This window comes from Pseudophryne corroboree, chromosome 4 (assembly GCF_028390025.1).
Source record: "Pseudophryne corroboree isolate aPseCor3 chromosome 4, aPseCor3.hap2, whole genome shotgun sequence".
Lineage (NCBI taxonomy): Eukaryota > Metazoa > Chordata > Amphibia > Anura > Myobatrachidae > Pseudophryne > Pseudophryne corroboree.
Genome location: NC_086447.1, coordinates 568,212,842 through 568,229,241, shown reverse-complemented (window position 1 = coordinate 568,229,241; position 16,400 = coordinate 568,212,842). Strand labels below are relative to the sequence as shown.

The following is a 16,400-nucleotide window of genomic DNA, read 5'->3' as shown; positions in this document are numbered from 1 at the left end:
TCGTGTGCAAGTATTCCTTGAAAATTCGAGAAGCAACTTCTCCGAAACCCATGAGATACCACCAGTATGACTGTGACAAACTGTCTTATGATCCGTTTTGACAACGGAGAGAGCAGCGGAAAATGGTGGAGCCAGATACACGATGCTGAATGACCACATGAATGTGAGAGACTCCACCGCCACTGCCCTTGTGATCTGTTTTGTACACATACTGAACTTTCGTAATTGTGGCGAGATGCCATCATGTATACTTGAGGGTAACCCCCTTCTGTGGACTCACATATGAAACACCTCTAGATTTAATGTCCAGTTTTCAGGATCCAAATCCTGACGGGTGAGATCCTCTGTCTAACAGATGTCCACTCACATAATGATCTCTTGACATTTTCACATAATGGTGTTCTGAGTCATTGAGGATCTGAGTTACCTGCCGCATTGCCATGCGGCTACTTGGTTCTCACTGGTTGTTGTGTATGCAACTGCCGTTGCCTTGTTTGACTGCTTAAGGCCAGCGTGGGACATGCATCAAAAATTTACATGAAACTCATGGTTGTTCCTCTCCACCGAAATCTTTAGTAAAAGGCGAAAGATTTATTCGTTCTGAAGAGAAACCAGAGTATATACCTGGTCAGACTGAAAGCGAATTATGTATTGCATTGTAAAATGCCCAGAGTTCTAGGACATTTATCGACAGCAATCTGTCGTGTTTTAGAACCTTTGTTGCTAATTTTAACTACAAATCCTGACCCTCTGCGACTGTCGTCCAGAGTATATGCACCCTTTTCCCTCTGTGGGAAACGCGAGTGAAGGGTGGCGAACTAAATTGAAAACACATCGTTATTCGTAATAGGTGAATACACCAATGTACCGCTAGTGTGCGTGTTTTGCACTAATTACTAGACGTACATTTGTTATTGCTGGTGTAGTAGGTAAAAGTCTTTGATTTACCGTATTTATCATCTTACCTAGGCATTGACATCGTTTAGACGGAATTAGATGCGATTGTTTTCGAACTTGCTCTGCTACCGCAGTATACCTTAGTAGCGCAAGTTTAGAGGAACTTTGTTGAGACAGAGTTCGTATGTGAGATGAGCTATCATCCCAACATCACTTTTGGTAAACACCCAAAGCGATAAGCAACGGTAGACATGAAATGGTTAATGGTTGTGGCGAATTGCAAACGCTAAAACCTGTGATGAACAAACCGGAATGGGTATATACGCATTGCAAATGCCAGTATTTTGTGGCTCCAATATGCCAATACTACCCGCAGCAAATCCATTTTCAAACTGCAGTAAGTGATTTGTTGATTGCAACTGCGACGGAGCTGTATGGATTGGTTACCCCAACCAGAGGGGAATAAGCCACCCTGACTCTGCCTGTATTATAAAGACAGCTGAAACCCAGTAGAGACCAAATGGCTACCTGCCAATCCGTTCGACAGAGGCAGTCATGACCCTGTTGAAGTCTGGAAACCCCGCAAAGGTAACATGTAAAGACGCGCTCCCACAATTGGAAAAGAGGTCATCAACTACTGGCTTGCAGACCGTAGCGACCTGTCGTTACAAGGCGTGAGTGTTTGTATCACCGCCTTGAAACTGAAGTCTAAAGGGATTAAATGCCGGCACAAGAATTCCGTTTCGATTAACGGCTGAATATCAAATGTAGGACCAACAAGCTGTGGCCTTGTCGTGCTGAACTGGCGACGATGAAACGTCGTTAGAAGCTTTACAGATATACTCTGTAGCTTCTTTTAACCGTAATGTCTAGTGACCCAAATGTTTCATGGGTCTTTATGTTTGACACAGACGCATTTACCAATGTCGGATGGCGTCATATTGTAAACGATTAAATAGTGGTCAAAGTCTACTAAGTGGAACAATGGAGACATTGACTCCCTGTAATTTAGCAATGTATGTTCGCAACAACCCTGCACTATCTGAGTGCTGGTCTAATGAACCCTTCTCACTCGTGGTTATCGGTGTGAGATTTGACATAGAATCGTGCATTACATTATAAGACCAGTTAAATAAGCACTGTGGTACCCAAAGGGAATTCCTCTGGAAAACTGTCTTTTGTTAGAGCTGGCGGAATAACTTCCGAGACTCCGATGCCAATGGTATTTTTTTGGTCTGTACTAGAGCCTTACTCGCTATGCAGACAGACACCCCAATAGGCCACGGACAGCCATTGCACGCCTTATGACGTTATCATGTCATATATATATATTGTATTGGTGAACAGCATAATAATATTAAACTCAAGGTTGATTCTCTCTACGGAAATCTTTAGTAAAACTAAAGATTTATTCGCTGTGAAGAAAAAACAGAGTAATCTTTATGTGAAAAGCAGTTCACATGGCCTATGAAACCCGAACCAAATTCCTACTAACCCCCCTACGCCTCTGGTGGCTTAGAGATGTAGGGCAGGAATGTTCTAGAATCATGTAGAAAAACAGTTTACATGGCTTACTTATGCCGATTAAAATTTCCCACTAACACCCCTGCGCCTCCAGTGGCTTAGAGATGTAGGGCAGGAATGTTCCAGAATCACAAACTGGAAAACAACAGGCAGCATGGTTAAAATGGCCCGTGTGCCATGCTGACCTTTCCGTATAGGTTATTATACAGTATAACCACAGGACGGTTACAACTGTTCTATGAATAAATATATATATAAGCTGATAGGCCATGATCACATCAGACATTAATATTAATATATTAATATAGGCTCCCTAGCTTTGTTAATAGCAGCCATTAATATAGGTTAAACTCTGAAAATCACAGCCAGTAATATAGTTCAATTATTACTGTCAGTATCGGTAACAAGCTTATATCTGTGATAGATATATATATAAATATATATATACCCAGCTGGTCATATATCCGCCAGCTTCCACCGTGCCTCTTCCCCCCCTATGATCATCTGCGGGAAGCCTGCACTTGTGATCGTCTCTGTAGTGAGACTGATGGGCGGCCGGACGTAGCTGGGCGGCCGTATATATATACCCAGTGTTGGAAGCCTGCCCTGGCATTTGCAGGCCGTGACGGAGCGGCGGTCATACTGGTACTAAGTATGGCTTACCTGCTGTGCAGCCGTACGGAGCCCAGTGTGCGGCAGGACGGACTGGCGGCTACCGGAGCGCTGGGACGGGCGGCCTGATGTCAGACGGAGCAGCTGCTTCGTATGAACTCCCCCTGCTGCGGCAGGAGGGAGCTTGGCGGCGACCGGAGCGCTGGGACGGGCGGCTTGATGTCCCCGTCTGTGTGATACATAGCGGCTGTTTAGCGTCGTCTGATCTCCCCCTGCTATGCGGCAGGACGGAGTTGGCGGCTGCCGGAGCACTGGGACGGCTTGTCTCCTCAGAAGGTAGTGGCTGTCTTGGCGGGTATGAGCTCCCCCTGCTGTGCGGCGGGACGGAGCTGTATTGTATTCACATTAACCCACACATAGCGGGGCGGCAGCCTGCGCTGACCGCCCCGCTCCCCAGCCTACCTTTCTGTAACTTCTGGCTGTGGCGGGACTTTCTGTATAAGCTCCGTCCAGCTTCAGTGGTGTGACTCATGGCTGCAACGGGGCTTCGTTGTGTAAGCTCCGTCAGCTCTGTAGTCCTTGTGACGCAGTCAGCTTCCAGTGATCTATTGGCTGCGACGGCTTTTTGCAAGCCCGTCCAGCTCTCTAGTCCTGGCTGCTGTTTGTAGAAGCAGTGCTGTCTGTGGCCGTGAGGGTGCTCTTTGTGAGGACCGACACGCCATGCTGTCTGTGGCTGTGAGGGTGCTCTTTGTGAGGACCGACACGCCATGCGCTGCCCGTGCAGCGGCACTATCCCGGACCCATGTTTTTTCAGAAACTGGGAAGGGATGTGCTAAGTTGTAAAAATAAAAATTAAAAATAAAATTTAAAAATAAAAATCCAAGTGTGGCTATACCACAAGCCGATGTTCGTGCTGTGAGCACCGAAAAAACACTGAGACAGTACACTGAGGTACTCGGGGATATGGAGGGGTGGGAGGGTCCTAAATTTTAATATTCAGTGCCTTTGTTCGGCTCCGCCCGTCCATATCCCAAGAGTACTCCAGTGACCCCTAGTGGATGAAAAAGAAAGAGTGTTTAGTGCAGCCGCTCACCTTGTCAGCAATCGGTGTACGAGGTTACTTCCAGAAAATGTGGAGATGATGTTCATCAAAATGAATTATAATCAATTCCTCCGTGGAGACATTCACCAGCAATTGCCTCCAGAAAGTACACAGGGACCTGAGATGGTGGATTCCAGTGGGGATGAATTAATAATCTGTGAGGAGGGGGTTGTACACAGTGAAAGGGGTGAGGAATCGGACGATGAGGAAGAGGCGGACATCTTGCCTCTGTAGAGCCAGTTTGTGCAAGGAGAGATTGGTTGCTTCTTTTTTGGTGGGGGCCCAAACCAACCAGTCATTTCAGTCACAGCCATGTGGCAGACCCTGTCGCTGAAATGATTGGTTTGTTAAAGTGTGCATGTCCTGTTTATAAAACATAAGGGTGGGTGGGAGGGGTGGGAGGGCCCAAGGACAATTCCATCTAGCACCTCTCTTTTCTTTCATTTTTCTTTGCATCATGTGCTGTTTGGGGACTATTTTTTTGAAGTGCCATCTTACCTGACACTGCAGTGCCACTCCTAGATGGGCCAGGTGTTTGTGTCGGCCACTTGGGTCGCTTAGCTTAGTCACACAGCTACCTCATTGCGACTCTTTTTTTCTTTGCATCATGTGCTGTATGGGGACTATTTTTTAAATCAGCCATCCTGTCTGACACTACAGTGCCACTCCTTGATGGGCCAGGTGTTTGTGTCGGCCACTTGGGTTGCTTAGCTTAGCCATCCAGCGACCTTGGAGCACCTCTTTTTTTCTTTGCATCATGTGCTGTTTGGGGACTATTTTTTAAATCTGCCATCCTGTCTGACACTGCAGTGCCACTCCTTGACGGGCCAGGTGTTTGTGTCGGCCACTTGGGTCGCTTAGCTTAGTCACACAGCGACCTTGGTGCACCTCTTTTTTTCTTTGCATCATGTGCTGTTTGGGGACTATTTTTTTGAAGTGCCATCCTTTCTGACACTGCAGTGCCACTCCTAGATGGGCCAGGTGTTTGTGTCGGCCACTTGGGTCGCTTAGCTTAGTCACACAGCGACCTTGGTGCACCTCTTTTTTTCTTTGCATCATGTGCTGTTTGGGGACTATTTTTTTGAAGTGCCATCCTTTCTGACACTGCAGTGCCACTCCTAGATGGGCCAGGTGTTTGTGTCGGCCACTTGGGTTGCTTAGCTTAGCCATCCAGCGACCTTGGTGCACCTCTTTTTTTCTTTGCATCATGTGCTGTTTGGGGACTATTTTTTAAATCTGCCATCTTGTCTGACACTGCAGTGCCACTCCTAGATGGGCCAGGTGTTTGTGTCGGCCACTTGTGTCACTTAGCTTAGTCACACAGCGACCTTGGTGCACCTCTTTTTTTCTTTGCATCATGTGCTGTTTGGGGACTATTTTTTAAATCTGCCATCCTGTCTGACACTGCAGTGCCACTCCTAGATGGGCCAGGTGTTTGTTTCAGCCACTTGGGTCGCTTAGCTTAGTCACACAGCTACCTCATTGCGCCTCTTTTTTTCTTTGCACCATGTGCTGTTTGGGGACTATTTTTTTGAAGTGCCATCCTGTCTGACACTGCAGTGCCACTCCTAGATGGGCCAGGTGTTTGTGTCGGCCACTTGGGTCGCTTAGCTTAGCCATCCAGCAACCTTGGTGCACCTTTTTTTTTCTTTGCATCATGTGCTGTTTGGGGACTATTTTTTAAAATCTGCCATCCTGTCTGACACTGCAGTGCCACTCCTAGATGGGCCAGGTGTTTGTGTCGGCCACTTGGGTCGCTTGGCTTAGTCACACAGCTACCTCATTGCGCCTCTTTTTTTCTTTGCATCATGTGCTGTTTGGGGACTATTTTTTTGAAGTGCCATCCTGTCTGACACTGCAGTGCCACTCCTAGATGGGCCAGGTGTTTGTGTCGGCCACTTGGGTCGCTTAGCTTAGCCATCCAGCGACCTTGGTGCACCTCTTTTTTTCTTTGCATCATGTGCTGTTTGGGGACTATTTTTTAAATCTGCCATCCTGTCTGACACTGCAGTGCCACTCCTAGATGGGCCAGGTGTTTGTGTCGGCCACTTGGGTCGCTTAGCTTAGTCATCCAGCGACCTCAGTGCAAATTTGAGGACTAAAAATAATAGTGTGAGGTGTTCAGAATAGACTGAAAATGAGTGGAAATTATGGTTATTGAGGTTAATAATACTATGGGATCAAAATTACCACCAAATTCTATGATTTAAGCTGTTTTTGATGTTTTTTTGTAAAAAAACACCCGAATCCAAAACACACCCGAATCCGACAACAAAATTTCAGGGAGGTTTTGCCAAAACATGTCCGAATCCAAAACACGGCCTTGGAACCGAATCCAAAACCAAAACACGAAAAATTTCCGCTGCACATCACAAATCTGTATAGTCAAAAAATTGCATATTTACTTACTGTACGAATACAAAAATATTGAGAGAGTATTTATCAGGGATGTGCTGTCAGCATAGGCAGGGGAGGAAGAGCTTCCCCTGTCATACCCTCTGTCAAACTCCTAAAAAACCTTAGAAAAATCAATAAGAAAAATACAAAGAAGATATTTAAAACATAAACATCTTCTTTGTTTACTGTATTCCTTCTTATAGTTAACACTCACCAGCTTTGTGGAGAACCCTGCAGCTGCAGGGAGACAAGAGCTGAAGCAGCAACACCTCTGCCTGGGTTCTAAAGTCAGACACTGCTTAGCAGTGGCGTCACAAGGCGGGTGCGGGGTGTGTGGCCCACACCTGGGTGTGATGCCTAGTAGGGGTGACACCAATCTGTGGCCTCCTCTGCAGTGACAGGAGCCAGGTGCTGCATTGTGAAATTCTGCTACAGCACCTAGCTCCTGTCATAACAGAGGAGCCGAAAGCGCTGCAGACAGTCTCCAGGGGCAGCCCAGTACAGCCCAGCATCTCTGGAGATGCTGGGCACGGCCCTGGAGTGATGATCCGTGAGGCCATGCCCCTTTTCTTCGCAACCATGCCCCCTTTATGTCGCGAGTGGCCTCCGGCATGCTGACATATGAAGGGTGCGCACTGGGTGCGCTAATCATGGCTCTGTCTGTGCTGGGGCGTGCCTATTGCAGCGTCTGTGATGCACACGCACTACAATGGGATTGTCTCTGTGCACTACCGTAGCGGGGCCAGGCGACGGATTGCCTAGTCCCACCAAGAGTGCACATTTGCGATGGAGCAGCACTAGATGAGCAAGTTTCAACATTAGTGCAAAAGGGGTCAGGTGGATAGGCTGTAGCTCATCACTTTGTCCATGCTAGACTTAATCTGTCATCTGTTCATTACGGGATGATTGATTGTGTCACAGCCTCTGTATGAGGTGGCGATCATGATAAATGTCTGTTACAATGTGAATCCCAATGGATATTCTTATTAGACACAGTTTCCCCAAAAGGACTTGATGAAAGTATGGGGTCACACTGGTTTTTGTAATTTTTCTCTGCTTTTGAAACATTTGTATTTTTTTCAATAATGTGTAACAATGTATCTTTAAATTTTGTTTGCTTATGAATCCATTCTTGCAGATCACATATATCCATACATGCTGATTGTCTTCCCGGGGGAGGATGGGATCTTCCACTAAAACAATGCAACATGTCACACAGCTAGAAATATCTGACAGTGGTTGGGCAAGCACAACCCTGGTCCCTAATTTCCTGGACTTGAAACCAAGAGAGCATCTGTGGGACCACTTTGATTATCTTGTTCACTCAATGGATCCTCTGTTATGCACCCTCCAGCAGCTGTGGGATGCACTGCAGTCAGCATGACTCCAGATACCTGTGCCAACCTACCAGCACCTTATTGAGCAACTCCCAGCCAATCTAACTGCTGTCCATGTGGCACATGGCAGTTACTCTGGCTATTAACTGGTGGTCATAATAATATCACTCGACCGGGTCTATAGTAAGAATCTGCTTAGAGATGAATGACTGCTATAAAAGCACATTTGTACACATGTGAAGGCTTCCTGACACTAGCTACAGTATGCCCCACCAAGCCCTAGCTACTGTCCAGCTGCTAGTCAACATCAGAAACACTGCCCACTGGAATTCACAATTCTTTTATACGTCACACTCTGCAGAGCAACCGCATCCAGATACTGTAGTACAGCTGTGGGTAAAACCCTTACTATAAGAAACAGCAGGATCCAACACCCTGTCTGCCCCTTGTTTTAGGGAGCAAATCTTTTTCTAGGCATTAAAACATGGCAAAGTACCCTCTTTGCCACATACACCCTAAGACTTGACAATTTTATGGAAAGCCGCCATACACCCTTGAGTGAATGCAAGGTACTGGCTTGCATTCACAGGCAGTGGGTGTAAGACTCTCCTGCTGCCCTGTATAGTGATGGGGAGTCCACTTCACAACATGAGCATGGGCAGTAGGAATATATGCTCCTACTGTCCGTAGTTAGATGAGGTTTTCCATGGTGGTAATAGCAAGTGCATGTACACAACATGCACCCTGGATTAATAGTAGACAATAGGAAGTATGGCAGTCCATGTTCCTGCAATGTGTAACCATTACAGAAATGCCACACCATGCTGCTCACTTCAGCAAAGATGTGTGAGGACACATCTGGATGTTCCACTGCAAAACTGAATTAAATGCGGTTACTGTATGCTGGTTCTGACATTTTGGACGAGATCCTATATCAGATATAGTTTTAATTCTCCTGTCACCTCCTTTTGTGGTTTGTTGAAGTGGGGATTGAGGACAAACGGTCTGTATAATCCGAGATGGAACCTTCATAGCAGAATCCTTTGCTGAGGAAATGCTTTCTCCACCTATGGTTTTAACCAGTTGACATAAATCAATTGCACTATTTGTCATCTGCCTTACTTAATAATTTACTGGTCCTATGACTTCTATTATTCTTGTGCATACAATTTGACCTCTTGGGTGGGTATGGACAAACACCTTGTCACCTGGATTAAAGGTGCATATGGAGGCTTGTGTGTCATAAACCGCCTTTTGTTACCCCTGTGCTTTCTTCAAGTATTGTTTTACTATCAGACCTGGGATTATAGGAAGAGGTACCTGGGGAACTCAGTAATTATGTTTTGGGACAGTCCATTGACAGACTGTGAAAGCTTGCCAGATTCTTTTGATCGCCATGCTGATGCCCAGCCAGTGAAACCTCTGGAGTACCCAATTAAGAGTATCCTCCTCTCCCAAATGCCCTCCCTTAATGTGTATATGGGCTGCTGCCAATACCAAAAGAACATGTACCTGTGGCACCAAGAGCTGATTAACTATTTTCTCTTGTATAACACTACCCTATATAGCAAGTTTCTTTCTATTAAAAAAAAGTATGGTTCTCTCTTATCTTTAAGCATATTTAAATGCAAAATCACTTAATTGGTCTTGAGCAAATTCTTGGATTTTTAGAATTCTGGTCACAGGAGACCAATCTTCTAAACCAGCTGTAAAGGTTTATGTGTCTTTCCATCCTTCTCTGACCAAGCAATCTACCTAATGTCTTCTGGGATGCGATGCTGGTCTAATAGTAGCCAAAGCCTGGTACCCAGGCTCCAGATATTGCTGCTTCCTGATTTCTCCATCTGGTTCTGGGGTCTGAGTAACAGGATTATGTAGGGTCAGATGCCCAGCAAGTCTGGCATGTCTGGATTGACCTGGTCAAATTCAATTTCCTGAATAAGGGGTAAAAAATAACAAAATCACAGAATAAGGGGGGAAGAAAACCCTGGTGCTAATGTGGCTACCACTTGCACCATTTGTCTTTTCATGGTAATGGGAGATGGACACAGTTACATTCGGTGGCCCTATGGATGCATAAGACTTTTAGTGGTGACAACCGGATCACTCAGCTTTCTGCTAGACCCCAAGGTGACTTCCCTGCCTGAATCTATTATTGCCTGTTGTTGTATCAGGACAGGATCCAAGAACAACAGTGGGCTAACCATGGATGAGGACATGGTCAAACTAACAGGGAACACATGGCCTAATCATCTTACTGCCACACTCAAAGCACATTTATGAGGTCAGTCCGCAGTCTATGCCAACATCTTGTCCTGGTTTGGCCTTAGGATGACTGACCTGTCATCCTTCTCCTCTGCAAAACCAAAACCAAAAGATGGGGGTCCACACACATCTCTAATTTAAATGAGCTAATAATAGCATTATAATTAATCTTACCTGGCACAGATGGAGTTTGATGAGGTCTGATTATCGATGGTCCCTATGATCTCTCATCATCAGTATGATTCTATGCACTAGCCCTAAAGTTTGCCATAAAGCTGTATTCTACTATACTACATTCTCTGTACACACCCACAATCCAGATTTAGCTTCTGCCATATACAGTTCCAAAACCCAGCCTCACACAGCACAGTAGGCTCCAACATGTAATGGAATGAAATTGTCATGTGTGCACACTTGGGAATTTGTCTGGACTGAGTATGCCAATTATCACCCCTACAGTGCACTCAATTGTGTTCACCTCTGTATCACACTTATTATGCATATTCATCCCCACACAGCCAGAGCAATGTTGGGTAAGCTCAAGGTATGGGAAAATTATTGTTTTTATTATGTTTTTAAATCCTGTTTTATTGATGTGTGTTCTACTTCTCATATATTAAAATTGTATATTGGGATAATGAACTTGATATTCTTTTATTTATTTCCATGATATTCTAGTATATGGAGCAACAATTTTGATATACAGAATCACATAAAAAATCCTTCACAAGCATGTCATTTACCTACTCAGACTAAAGGCAAATATGTAGAGTGGAGAAGAGGCTTCTATCTTTGAGTTAAGGATACAAGAGGTTTGCAATAAGTTTCTGGATGTGTAGTGCATGGGTAGAGTAGACACAATCTGACTGTCTGGATGTGAACTGTAATCACTGACTAAAGTTCTTGTGAAATGTCAATGCACAGAACTGAATATAAGCAGCACTGCACACCAAAGAAGTTAGCATGTTCACTTCCTTCATAAAACTCATTATGGAGCTTACTGGACAGCCATGGCTCTTCTATAAGAGTGATCTGCAAAAGAAGGGAGAGTTTTGACCAACTGCAAGCTGCTTTTTGGGAGGAACCAGCATCCTGAACCTCTGTGTCTGAGTGGTTTGCAGAATTTCAGCATGAGAGACAGCCCCTGGAAGATGTGGAGGGCTGCAGGGGACCTGTGCCCACCATCACCAAGTACAACATTGCTGCTATATGGGCAATAGTTGATTTGGATGCTAGAGTGAACATGGCCCATTTAGAGAAGGAGACAGACATCTCATCAGGAGCCACCCACTTGATACTCCACGAAAAGCTTGGGATGAACAAGGTTTCTGCATGCGGGGTGTCCCATCAGCTGAATCAAGAGCAGAAGGTAGCTTGCGTGACTTGGCATTGCTGCATGCTTGCATTAAATCTCTGGGAGATCATCAGTGGGGATGAATACTGTATCTACAGTTTTGACCTCAAGACCAGAAAACATTCAGCCCAGTGGACCATAGTTGAAGGTGATTAGAGGGTCCTCACACCTTTTCTGATGTGAGCATAGCATGGCCAAGCAGATGATGGCTGTTTTTGTGGCTAAGACTGGTCAATAGCTACCCTACACCTCATGCAGCATCTCACTATCACTGGTAACTGGTACACAAACCAATACCTTCTGCAAGTGCTGGAAGCCATTCTAGGCACAGTCCAAGAACTGTCACATGAACATATCCAGGAGTTTGGTCATCAACCGTACAGTCCAGAAATGCCCCCATATGACTTCTTCATGTTCCCACTACATGAAGTGCAAGATGTGTGGAGTTAATTTTTAATCACTGTGAACTGCAGAGGAGACCTTCATCCATGATGTAGAAGACATACCTGCCTTGGACTGATCCAGCTGCTTCACCAAGTGGTTTGAGTGCATTTATAGTATCTTTGCATAGTCTCCTCTAGCGAAAGTAATAGATAAATGTGTAGCATAGATATATCTAAACTTTAGTAAGGCTTTTGACACTGTCCCACGTCACAGACTGCTAAGTAAACTCGAAAGATTGGGATTGTATAATAAGATGGTTGAATGTATAAGATATTGGTTATGGGATAGAAAATAGAAAGTTGTAGTAAATGCGGTGCATTCACAGGAGGTAATGTTACCAGTGGAGTACCCCAGGGATCTGTACTTGGACCAGTGCATTTTAATATCTTTATTGGTGACATAGCAAATGGGATTAAAAAGAAAGGATACCTTTGTGCAGATGACACAAAAGTATGCAACAGGGTATACACACCAGGAGTGTTAAAACAAATGACTGAGTATCCAGGTAGACTAGATGAATGGTCAAAAGCATGGAAATTACACTGTAATCTAAAAAAAATGCAAAATCATGCACTTGGGTCTCAAAAATCCACAGGCTAAATATAGTATTAATGGCACTATACTGGAAACTACTGTGGAGGAAAGGGATCTAGGAGTCACTATTTTAAGGTGACTTAAATGCAGGTCAGCAATGTAACAAAGCAATGAGGAAGGCTAGTCAGGTGCTTGGTTGCATAGGGAGAAGAATCAGCATCAGGAAGAAAAAAGTAATAATGCCACTGTATGGGTTATTGGAATGGCCTCCTCTAGAATACTGTGTTCAATTCTGGAGGCCATATCTTCAGAAGGATATTAATACATTAGAGACAGTACAAAGAAGGGCAACTTAAACGGTGATGGCCTACATCATAAAACATACCCAGAAAAACTAACAAATCTCAATATGTATAGTTTGGAGCAGAGAAGGGAAAGGAATTTCATGATAAAAACTGTCAAAAATATCAAGGGCATTAACAAAGTCCAGGCAGAAACATTATTTAATTGAAGAGAAGTATTAGAACATGAGGACATGCACTGAAACTGGGATGTATGTTCCGGGGAAATTTGAAGAAAAATTACTTTACAGAAAGGGTAGTGCACAAGTGGAATAGCCTCCCATCGGAGGTGGTAGAGGCTAAGACAGTAGAGCAATTTAAACATGCATGGGATAGACATAAGTATATCCTTACAAAGAAATAAGGATTAAATAAGTTTTGAGTTAAAAATATGGTAAAAAAGAAGCAGAGTAGATGGGCCAAGTGGTTTTATTGCCATCACAATCTATGTTTTTATGTAATAATTTCGGAATAATTTCTGTTAATTTTATTCCAAATTTAATGGTCATTTTGACTTCTCCCTGGAAATCTGAATTAATCTTGGTTCATTTACTTTTGAAGATATGTACTTCAATCTACCAACTGTAAAACTGATTTGTCCTGTCTCCAGAAACTTTGTACAAATTCCTTAAGGTCCATCACTGTCCTCCCCCCCAATGACTGTGTAGATAATAAAGAGAAGAAATACTCTTTGTTGGGGCACTCTCGTACTAAGAAGAATATAATAAAATATATCTTTTAATGATAGATATAATAAAATCTATATATGTTTGGCAAAAAGATGTACTGAAATTAGTGAAAAAAAAATCACACATTTAGATATTACATTCTAATATGTGTTTAATAACCTTGAACAAGTCAGGGTGAAAATATTTAAGTAGTAATGTAAAGAGTATAATCTGTGTTATTGTTTATCAATAATGGACAGATCAATTTCTCTCATGGGGGTACTCCTTTTTAGTCTTTTTTATTCCATTGATATCAGTACATACTAAGTGCTGTCTCTTCTGTAACATTTGTTAAAAGACATTTTGTGGCCTAGTATCCCAGAAAATGATGTTTGTGTTACCTTATATGTCCCTCACTGTATCAACAATTCAGAGTGTTACAAATAAGGCAGTTTGTTGAAACAGATATTTTATTAAGTAATGGCAGATTCTCCCTATAAACCTTTTAGTTGCATGAACCAAAAATGTCTTAATCTCGTGGCTCAAATTGTGGGTACATAAAATTTTAATAGAGAATGGAATTAAACCAAGATCCCCAGTTTCACAAAAAGAAGAATATAATCTTAAATTCATGAACCAAAAGGGAAAAGATTTTTCATGTAGGGTTCACCAATACTAAGGTTCATAGACACATTTTCATCTGGAGTTCACAAACACTACGGTTCACAAACACCTTATAGTGGATCAATATTCACTCATAAAATATTAACTGATGGGAACCATCACAGTGAGTATAAAGAAGTATGACAAAGCAAGTTCCTAAAATATTAGTGTCTTTTCCTTCTGCTTTTCAGCATTTATTTACTGCACCTGGTATTCCTACATGGTCCCCCAAACTAGTACTAGCCAGGCACACCAAAGATTAGCTTCCAAGATCGGATGACATTGGGCATATCCTCTGGAGTATGGCAGTAATTTAGCTGAATGAGTGAGTACTTATTCCACAGAAACAGAGAGTGCTTCTGCTTTCCAAAAACATCTATGCAAATATGCCCCTGCAATAGGGTATATAATTAAGCACTATTTGGATCAGAGAGCACTGGAAGATTGATAGAAAGAAAAGTTTATTATCAGGTAAGAAAGTTTTTAGAATGAGAGATAGAAAAAATTAAATTTATATACACTGTGGTTAACTTAATCTATGGTGTGTTGCATTGAGTGACCAGGGTTCCTTTATCTATAAAAATTAAATGTATAGATGTTTTTTCTGCAAATAGTTGTAAGATTTCACAAAGAATCAATTGCCTATAACATGTATGTCCGTATACATAAATATGCATGGGATGCAGTCATATTTGTAAATACATGTAAGATAGGAGAAAGAAAATGCTGATGCCAGCCCCAAATGGCTAGGTAAATAGTAACATGTAGTATATTGGTACAATAGCTGACAATTTTCAGAACAATGCAAATAAAATAATTGAAAGAATTATTAAAGAGGCCCAAGTGGGCACTTACTAAACCAGGGTACCCCCCTGTGGATGGGTATGGGCTGTACACTGCCCAATACCTTTCACCAAATGGCCATGTCACCTGTATATAGGCTTGTTCACAACAGTCCACCACTCCTCGAGGGGAAATAAATTAGTGTAGTGAGAGAATCTTGCCACTGGGCCCAAAGCATGGTGAGCATAGAAATCCTGCAAGGGGACACACTGCACTTGCCATTGGGATCCATGCATCAGTCTTATGACCGCCAGGATCCCACACTGAATCCTCCTCTCTTACTTATGATCTGTGTTGCATCTGCATATCCCTACCCTTCTTCTTTACCTTTTCTCTTTTCTCTTTTTAGTGCACCCTGGTTTTTTTCTTGTTTTGAAACAAAAAATTCTACTTTTAAAAAGAAAAATAACCTGCTAATACCACCCCAATTCCAGAAGACAGCTGTAGGACATAATATCAATCACTAAAAAACAGACAAAGTTCAGTAGTTGAATGCAGAATTGTCATAGATAGAGGCTATGTTAACAATTAATACACCAGTGACTTGTACCTACATTAAGCTAGTCTCTTATTAACATACTAGCTGGCTAGCCTCTTATTTTTATCCTTTAATTAATTCCTTGATTCAGACTACATTATACTGCTGATCTTCTCTTTCTACTACCTTGTTTCATCCTAACTGCAGCTCCTCTAAACTGCTTTTTCTCTTTTTCCACCAGCATTTCCTATTCTCACAAAACTTTTTCCCTTATCAATTTATTTAACGTAGTACAGTATGTTCTGATTATCTTCTTCTTTGGTATTATTCTATCACTTTTTTTCTTAATATTTTTATCCTCCTTGCCAGTATTTGTTCTTTCTTTTTCCTCTGCTTTAACTCATTTTTTTTTCATTATTTCCCACCTTTCTTATCCCCTGTCTGTGTTTTTCATCTGCTACTCTGAATTATTCCCCTATCACTCCAGATTAACCTACCTGGTTCGCTGTAATATTCTCCTTGGTTTTCTACTATTATAAGTGCCTCTTTTAGTCTTTCTCCCACTTTACAGTGTCCACTTCTTTTCATCTCTACAGCTCTTCCTCTTATTTTGTCTTGTTTCCTTGTAGATACTGGCTTCTTAATGAGTCTATATTTATTTTTTATTATTATTATTATTATTATTATTATTATGCTTTATTTATATGGCACCACAAGGAATCCACAGCACCCATTACACAGTACATAATCAAATGAGCAAACAAGAAAACAGCACTTACAGTACAGGACAATATAGGACAGGCATAGAAAACCCGGGGTTAGGTGCCATCAAAAGGAGTATGGAGTATAAGATAGTGTAAGTAAGAAAAGGAAAGGCACATGAGGAAAGAAGTCCCTGCTCTTGCGAGTTTACAATCTAAAAGGTGAGGGGCTAACAGACC

The 16,400-nt window shown here is 42.7% G+C and overlaps 1 non-coding gene and 2 pseudogenes across 1 annotated transcript; all 3 read right to left on the bottom strand.

The window, feature by feature from the left end:
• Positions 1–503: 503 nt before the first annotated feature.
• On the bottom strand, positions 504–620 carry LOC134913416 (U5 spliceosomal RNA). Its single transcript, XR_010177180.1, has one exon. It is a non-coding gene; the product is annotated as a U5 spliceosomal RNA (small nuclear RNA).
• A 1,606-nt stretch (positions 621–2,226) lies between these two features.
• On the bottom strand, positions 2,227–2,334 carry LOC134913568 (U5 spliceosomal RNA; annotated as a pseudogene).
• Positions 2,335–14,333: 11,999 nt separating this feature from the next.
• On the bottom strand, positions 14,334–14,452 carry LOC134912921 (5S ribosomal RNA; annotated as a pseudogene).
• Between the last annotated feature and the right edge of the window lie 1,948 nt (positions 14,453–16,400).